Source organism: Gobius niger, assembly GCF_951799975.1.
Source record: "Gobius niger genome assembly, chromosome: 13".
Taxonomy (NCBI): Eukaryota; Metazoa; Chordata; class Actinopteri; order Gobiiformes; family Gobiidae; genus Gobius; species Gobius niger.
This window is the reverse complement of record NC_136864.1, coordinates 25,791,849-25,800,497: the sequence shown is the minus strand read 5'-3', so window position 1 is coordinate 25,800,497 and position 8,649 is coordinate 25,791,849.

The window sequence follows — 8,649 nt, the reverse complement described above, 5'->3', positions numbered from 1 at the left end:
CTGCATCACTTCGCACAAATATAAACTTTTTTTCCACAGAAGAAGTTGCATAATGCACCTTTAAGTTCAAGGGTAATGATGAAAATAAACGCTAAACGAGCCATTATTTTCGCTTGATTCAGCTCCCCTCACAAAAGACATTATTATTGTGCTGTAAAGACATTCATATTTAATACTAATATGTTTTATGAAGCAAAACCTTACCTATTTATTCATACTCGGGACACACAGTACTTGCTTCTCATGACACAAAGGCCTGGGGTCAGAGCGGGGGTTGTGTTTGCATGTCCCATAACTGCCTGTGTGCTGTGGACATATGATTAAAATACAACTACAGCTGCGGGGCTTAAATGTTACAACAATGTCAGAAGCACTGGCCCGTGTCACCAACGCCAGTGAGGAAATATCCGGCTCGTATGAAAACAGAGGTACATGAAGTTCTCTAGATACGTACAGTACAAGCGGAAAAGTACGACGTTGAATTGAAAGTATTTGGCTTAAATATTACCAAAGCACAAGTCTGGGATAATTTGGCTTACATCACTGCTGAGATTTCAACTATACTGCAACAATAATGAAGGTTCTAAAAAGTTATACATAAGGCTAAATACTTCAGCTATATACTTTTTTTCTCTCTCCCTTTTAACAGAATTGATTAGTTGAATGTTGCTCAAATAAAAGATACATTAAACTGATGAACTTGTGCTATTCTAACACTTCTATTGTTATTTTACACCCATTGCCCTCGACATGCGACGGTCGATTATGCTTTAAGGCCTTTCTTAATGGCTCAGATTATGGCAGGAATTTTTACGAGGCCTGTTTTAATATTAACTGGCATTTCACGGGCTGTTTGTTCTGATGGGGCGCGTTGGCAGCGCGTCGGCCGCCTTAGACTTTGACAACAGTTTTTACAGGCCCCGCAGTGGCAGTTAGGCCGTTATGACGCTGTTGCGCTGATGTCTGGGAAAACACAGTAAAGTTGTGAAGATGTGGGTCAGAAGTGTCACGTCCGGAGAGCTGAGAGGACACTTTCAGGCCCAGTCAGTGACGGCGCTGCCTTTGTGCATGTACGTGTGAGTCGTCTAAACGAGTAACAGTCTGGTCTTTTTGAAGGTCATCATTACACAACAGACACAGATGTTTATTTCATTTCTGGATGAAAGACAACATTTCAGGAGAGGTGATATGATCTCAAACTTATTTCATGTGAAGGCAGAAAATGAGCCATTTCGGTTAACATTCACCAACTTAATTAATTTCTATATACATTAACCTGTCAAAATGAAACGGTGTACACAAGGCCCATAAAGTCTATAGAGAGTGTGAATTTCATGAGAAAATACATTGAAATTTGCTAAATATCAGCCGGCTCTGTTAAGGCGCCATCTTGTTTCCTCAATGAAAACCTCCAAGGCCAAGATTTAATCTGAACTTATTTAATGTCAAACTACATATATTGTGTAGATTTCATGCAAAAAAAATGTTTTATATCGAAAATATTTCATTTTATATGACAGACAGTATGTACAGTATTTGTAAATGCAACTTTTCAGTTAGAGACTAGATGCAAATTGGTCATTTTATGCTCACTACTGCCACCCCAGGTCATACGTGTAACTGCACCTTCTATATTAAAGCAGTACTAAGTAACTCTTCCCCCTAGAGGCCATAAGCGCAACTGCAGGTGTCGTAGCAAGTTACGATTTTTTAACTTATTAATTGTCTTGGAGAGTAAATACTTCGCTGACAGGAAAGGCGAAGGGAGAGAGGGTTACTGTGCATCCAATTATACAACGGAAATATTTTATTTCACTCAAACTTGGCTGTAAATACTGTTTAAAGTGACGTTTGCCCGCAGTTAGCTTTGCCCGTTAGCATGTTAGCTTCTTCTTCGTGATTCCATTAGTGTGTATTGCTTTCTCCGGACCGGTGGCAGTCAAGTTGCAAACATGGTTTTCTGTCCAGAGACACCAGGGGGAGATGAAAGACCCTCCAATCATCCCATAAACACTTGTATTACCCCCACAGGGACTACGGGAAGGATTTATTAAGGTAAACACGTTACTACTGCTTTAAGCTCGTGCATGACGGCACTTTGGACCCGAAGTAACACCTTTCTGAGTGACAGTGCAGGATTTTAGAGGCAGTTGTGGTGAACAGGTCTGAGCTCATTCTACACATTAGGACATGGCTGGAACATGTAGGGGGAGGAAAATACATACACATTTTTATACTCCGTGTAGTCCCTTTAAGCCCTTACTCCCCGCCTTAACCAAGCGCATTTTCCCCAGTCCAGCTTTACCCAAATCTAAAAGCTGCCTGGAGCGTACAGCCTATAGGCCTCATTTAAAAGCTAAGACCCACAAAACTGATTTAAGATTTTTCCTCTCTGTGCTGTCGCTTTTTGGACGTATTTTTGATGTATTTTTTGTCGCTTCTCTTTATATTTTTATGCTTTTTTGTTGTTTTATTTTTGTCTTTTTTATTACAATTGTCACATGCTCTTGTTTTGTCTTTTTGTCGATTTTTTGCCCTGTTTTTTGCGCTTTTGATGCTTTTTGTCTGTTTATATTTTTTTCTAACGTTTTGGCACTTTTTTGTCATGTTTGTCGCCTCTTTTTGTGTTTGTTTTTTTGTGTGCTTTTAGATTCATGAAATGCCAAACTGGAGAAAAGTAAGATTCCTTGTTGGCCTACAGAAGACATCATGACATCCAGTGCTTTTCAAACCTCTCACTCCAAGTACCATAACATATTAGTACCACCACCAGGCTGTGATCAAGCTCGAATCAGGAGTAAACCGGGTCTAAATTGAGCAAAAGAGTCCGTGAACTGAACCACAAGAGGGAAAATAACCTGCAACAAACAAATACATGACTAAAGCATTCATGAGGTTATCTCTTATTAAAATGAATCAAAGAACCACCTCAAGAATGTACCACATGTTTGATGAATAATCTTAATCTGCATTTTCTGGATTCTCTTCCTCTGGAATCAACCGAGACATATAAATACCTTGGTGTTTGGCTGGAAGCTGATCTTTCATTCAAAGAATATAATAATAATAATAATAATAATAATAATAATAATAATAATAATAATAATAATAATAATAATAATAATAATAATAATAATACATCAAACTTGTATAGCGCTTTTTTGGACACTCAAAGACGCTTTAAATGGGGGATAAAACAAAACATAAAAGGGGTTTAAGGAAAAGCTATTTTGAACAGGTTATATATTCACACACTAGAGCCACTTGTCTACCCTCTTGATGTGGTTTACAACAGCCTGTGCAGATCTCTTCACTGCCCTATGGGACACATCATTGTGTGAGGTATGAACAGCTGTCCAGGCTTGAACCAGAAGACAATATCACTGACTACAGTTCAGTCACAACGAGCAGATCTTCTTCTTTATTGTCCCTAGATTTAATAGAGGAATATGCTTTCTGTGCTCGGGCCCCTCGTGCTCGGGCCCCTCGTGACTGTAATAGAGGAATATGCTTTCTGTGCTCGGGCCCCTCGTGACTGGAGCAACCTTTCAGCTTCTGTTCGCTTTTCCTTTGTTCCGAACTGCTCTGTTAACACATCTTCAGAATACTTGTCTTTGTTTCGTACTTAACATCAATATATGTTGTGTACTGTATGTGTATCTATATGCATGTGTTAATGTATATATGTACACAGAGGTGTTAACCATGTCAGTTGTATTTGTGATGTCGTGTTACACTATGATTTGTATTGTGTTACATGAGATATGTTTCCACCAGTGGTTCTCAAACATCTCACACCAAGAGCCCTCTCTTAAAACGCTTGACCTTCCAAGCACCTTCATGCTGAGCCCAAGATTAAACACTTGCCTGAAAAATAGTATAAAATGTGTCTAAAATGTTTCCAAAACGGACTAAATGATGGTTAATTTAAGGGAAAACCATGTCTAACGATAACTTAAATTCCCAACTTTAGCACAGGCTACTTCAAATATTGAATGTATGAATGAAGTCTAAAATTGCAGCCAGTTCCAAGTACTACTTGAAGAATTGCACCAGAGGTACACACACCACAGTTTGGGAAGCACTGTGGGGAGGTGAATAGTGAGAGCTGTGTGTCTGCGTGTGCATGTGCAAAGTTTTGTTGCATTATTTGGTTTTATTTGATTGTATCTGCTCTGCTGTTTTATTCTATTTTCTTTGGACATGATTCCGAGGATCCCCTTGAAAACGAGATGATTCATTTCATGGGGTAGATCCTCCAATTAAAATGTTCACATAGATCAACATGCTGTTCTTTGAAAAGTAGATTGTTTGAATTAACTGTACAACATACTATATGAAGCTTGCAATGATGCCTGGCCTTGATGTACAGAATAATGGCTTCATTGGTTATATTTACAAATGCACCTCCTCACTCCAACACTGTTTGTTGAATCTATGCCAAGAAGTGATGGACCGCAGAGAGAGGGAGTGCACGGGAGATAAGAGCTACGCAACAGTCGGCGGGCCGGGGCAGGTCACGCTAAGGTTAAAAGCACTTGTGCACTTTTTATCTACAAAACCTCACAAAATGTTTCAATTACGGCATTAACTTCGACCTTTCCAAAGCACTTTGTGATGGCCCAGGCTTCCGCAATTGCTTATTTGGACTAGATACATATAGAGTAATTAGGGGGGTCACCGAACGCGCTCCCATGCCAGTTAATGGGATAATCAGCACACTAGGCTATAGCGCCAAGTTATTTCGAGCTTTCAGACAAAATGGCCGAGCAACGACAAAAGGAGCATTGTTCGTTGTTGTTGGGGACAGTTTTCTAAACAAAACGCTTGACACAATGGTTCAACCCGGAGGTCAAATCAGGGGAAGAGTTTTTTTTTTTTTGCTTTGGCGACTGTCTTACAAGATAACATTCCACGGTTTCTAGGCCGCTTCGTCAGAGGTGTAGGCTGCGGCACAATAACTGTAAGTGAGAAATTGATCACTGTTGCTCACGGTGAGACAATGTTGGGTGACAAAGACATTATTCAGACCTTTCCCGGCTGGGAGTTTTATTTGAGGTAATAGTGTACTTTAGGCCCATGTTTTTACTGTTCACACGGCGTCCAAAAGCCCAGTGTCACTGAGCCTGCAGTCCTTTCACACTAATACAATTTTGATATCTCAAAATTCGGGGCTCCAGAGGGCACCTAATTGAGCGGGTGCAACTATTTTTCCTTCATATTTCTAAAAGTACCTTAACGACAACCCAAAATGGATCCACTTACCAAACATGAAGCTGGCCTGGCCTAATGTGTGTAATAGTATTCATGCACATATAGGATATAAGCTAAAATTAGCTGTTAAAAGTGTGTGCTACGGTGAAAGTATATGGTGTAAAAAAAAACTTTCATTTGTTTGGTATTAATTCTTTACGACAGGCGTATGTGCCTAACTTACCTTAACTGTTTTACCAAATTAGTGCCCAACTAAACAGAGAGTGACATATAGCTTTGAAAGTGTTTTTTAGGCTGCACTGTTTATTTCTTTTTTCAAAACAAAATGTCGGAGCTGGTTCATTTCAAATCATTAACTTTCCAAAACAACTTCTAATAGGTTGATTCGTCTCGGGGTTGGATTTAAAAGCATGTCTCACAGCTTTCAAGGAGCAAAATGACCTGGAATTGTTCATAATAACAGCCTTCACAAATGAACAGGCTAGTTGTTTTTAGCATCGGTGCAACTTAATTTCACTCTGCATTGCGAAAAGGTTCAGGTTAAAGCATACGGCTAATCTTACTATAGTTCAAATACATATTATTAATCCAATAAAAGTAAAAGTTGCTAAAAAATTTACTTTAGTGAAAGTAATATTGCTGTATACATACAGTAAGTATTCAAAGTGGAAAACACAAACCAGTTTATATAAGTGTTAGGAAGAATAACTTCAGCTCATTTCGACATCCAGCCAATCTGACACTTTTTGATACCTCTATTCCGACAGTAGTTTTGAGCATAGCCTGTTCAGTTTGTAAACTCCACTATCCTTAAAGAGGGGGTATTATGCTTTTTTCAATCACATAGCACCAGTCTATATCACACGACAATGGTGATAAAACCTTCTGTTGGTCTGTAAATGCAGTAAATTAGAATAACTGCCTTGTATAAAATTGCTCTCTCAAAATGGCTGTAGTGAATGTCTTGAAATAGGCCTCTGTCTCTTTAAGAACCTCAGACCCTTTCCGACACGCCCCCTCCACACGCTGTCTGTGGCATCAGTGGGGAGGGGGTTCTGCTGAGGAGCAGTGGTTGGTTACTCGGCTGGTGACGAAAGCTCGGAGGCGTCTCCAGGAGGTGGGGGCGTTACTAGGAGGACTCAGGCAAACCTATCCCTAAAATGGCCGCCATCAGAGTTTGTACAGATTACTCAAAAATACGTGAATGTGCCAAGGCAACACTTCAGGCATGTTTTTAATGAGGGAATGACATAATAACATGATGTAAAGCTTGAAAAAGTCGATTTTGCATAATACCCCCCCCCCCCCTTTAAGGTTGGGGTAAAGTAAGATTCGGGTTAGTTTGTAAACTCCACTATCCTAAAGGTTAGGGCTAAGGTAAGGTTAGGGTTAGTTCTAATAGACCCACGTATTTTGAGTAATTTTCTTGTGTGTTGGAATGGCAGGATGTTTCACAAAAGAAAAAAGTGTCACCACTCTGACAAAGGGGGAGAAAAAAGGTGGGAGTGCCGGGACGTTGCTCTGCATCCGACTATTAGACCTCAATGTCGGAGAGGGGGGGGTGTTGGAAGGGCAGGGTGTAACCCTTCAAAAACATAAAAATTGTGCCTCTCTCTGTACGGCAAAATGACAAGGACAAACCTTCTTCATTGTCGTGAGTTATCGTCACAGCGCCATCTACTGGTCTGGAGTGTAGGCCTACGCTATTAGGCTTTTGAAATAAACAAAACATTGCCAAATGTCCTATTTTTTACTTCAGAGCCTTTAGAGGTTCAAAAATATAAATAAGCCCAGAGGCTCAAAAACTTAACTCAAGTACAGTACTTTAGAAGATTTACTTAACTACTGACCATATCTGGTTTCAGTTCTCCACCTTTTACCAGGAGGAGCAAAAAGGAAAGGATGGTAAGAATGGGTTAAGGTCTTAATGTTAATGGATGGGAGCTATTTATAAATCTGTTTTTAGGATTAAAACAGCCCAGTTCGATGTCTATCAGCAGAGCTTAAACAGTAGCCTCTGCTTCCCACCGGACAGTAGCTTAGCATCGAGTTTCCAATTTAAATGTTACACTAAAGGGGCCTTGGTGACGTGTACTTGGCTGCTTCACTGGATGTAGCAAAAACAACGTATGTCCGGGCCAGGTATTTAGCTAATAATCATCTGGCATTTGCAACCGTATACGTGCATCCAACCACTGATTAGCGCGTTTAGCTAACAATACCGCGCTAGCCTCGCACGGTTTGCCCTTCGACCTCGCGTTATGTGTTGATCCGGCTTGGGCACGGTGAAAGTCATTTGAGGGTTATTCAATGATTAGCACAGGAGGGTGTGGGGGCCATCGAGTGCCTATAACCCATGAAACGGGATGTGAATGTGCGTAATATGGAGAAAGGACATTCTTGTAGCGGGGCCAAGCAGGAAATCTTTGTGATCTCCTCAACTCGTCTAATCATCGCTTTTGGAATTGAAAAGTACAATCGCCTGATCCCCGTGTTTGGACTGAGGCTGCTCTGTCTATATGGCAAACTGTATACAATGTGTAATAAATGAGCCCCAAAGACAAGGTCGCACATTCATTTAGGCTACATTGTGCTGTTGTGGGAAGTGGAGAATATAGACCAACAAAAATACACATGTGGAATGCTGACCTTGAGTGAACTCTGCAGAACATCAAAGAAACTGTTACAAAATCAACCCATTTGTAAAAGACTTCTGTTGAGTTTGCTGTTTCTAGTTGATGAAAGTAATTGTTACATTTTGTCACACTATGTAACCTTCCTAAACGATAGGCTTCTTGTCTAACCAGTGCATTTTATGTTTGGTACATTATTAAAACTGTGTAAATGGTAAATGGCCTCTATTTATATAACTCTTTTCCACCTACATTAGGCACTTAAAGCATGGAGGAACCACTCACCCGATCACAGTCTCATTCAATCAACAGTACATGCAGACATTGGAGGCAAAGTGTGAAGTGTCTTATCCCAGATCACAAGGTCTGACGGGATTAGCATAGCAAAGGCGTATGGCAACATATTTATTACATTATAGGACGACCCGCTCTACCCCCTGAGCTGCTGGTGCAATTTCTTATATTCTTATTTTTCTACTTTTTGGTTAATTCACCACTGTTCCAAATCAGCCCAGCTACTATTTGAAGGTGCACAACTAGTTACTGGCCCAGACCGAGGCCCAGTGCCAAACAGAAAAATCCCAAGGACCTCCAAATATCCTCCAGACTCGATCAATGTGATGTCAAAATTAATTCAGGAGTTCAAAACCATGTGTAAAATCTTCTATTTTTTTTACTCATTAATTGTCTGTGAGAGTAAATACTACGCTGACAGAACAAACAAAGGGAGAGAGGGATATTGTACATGTGCCTCAACTCAATTACACAATGGAGATCCTTTATTTCACTCAAATTTGGCTAT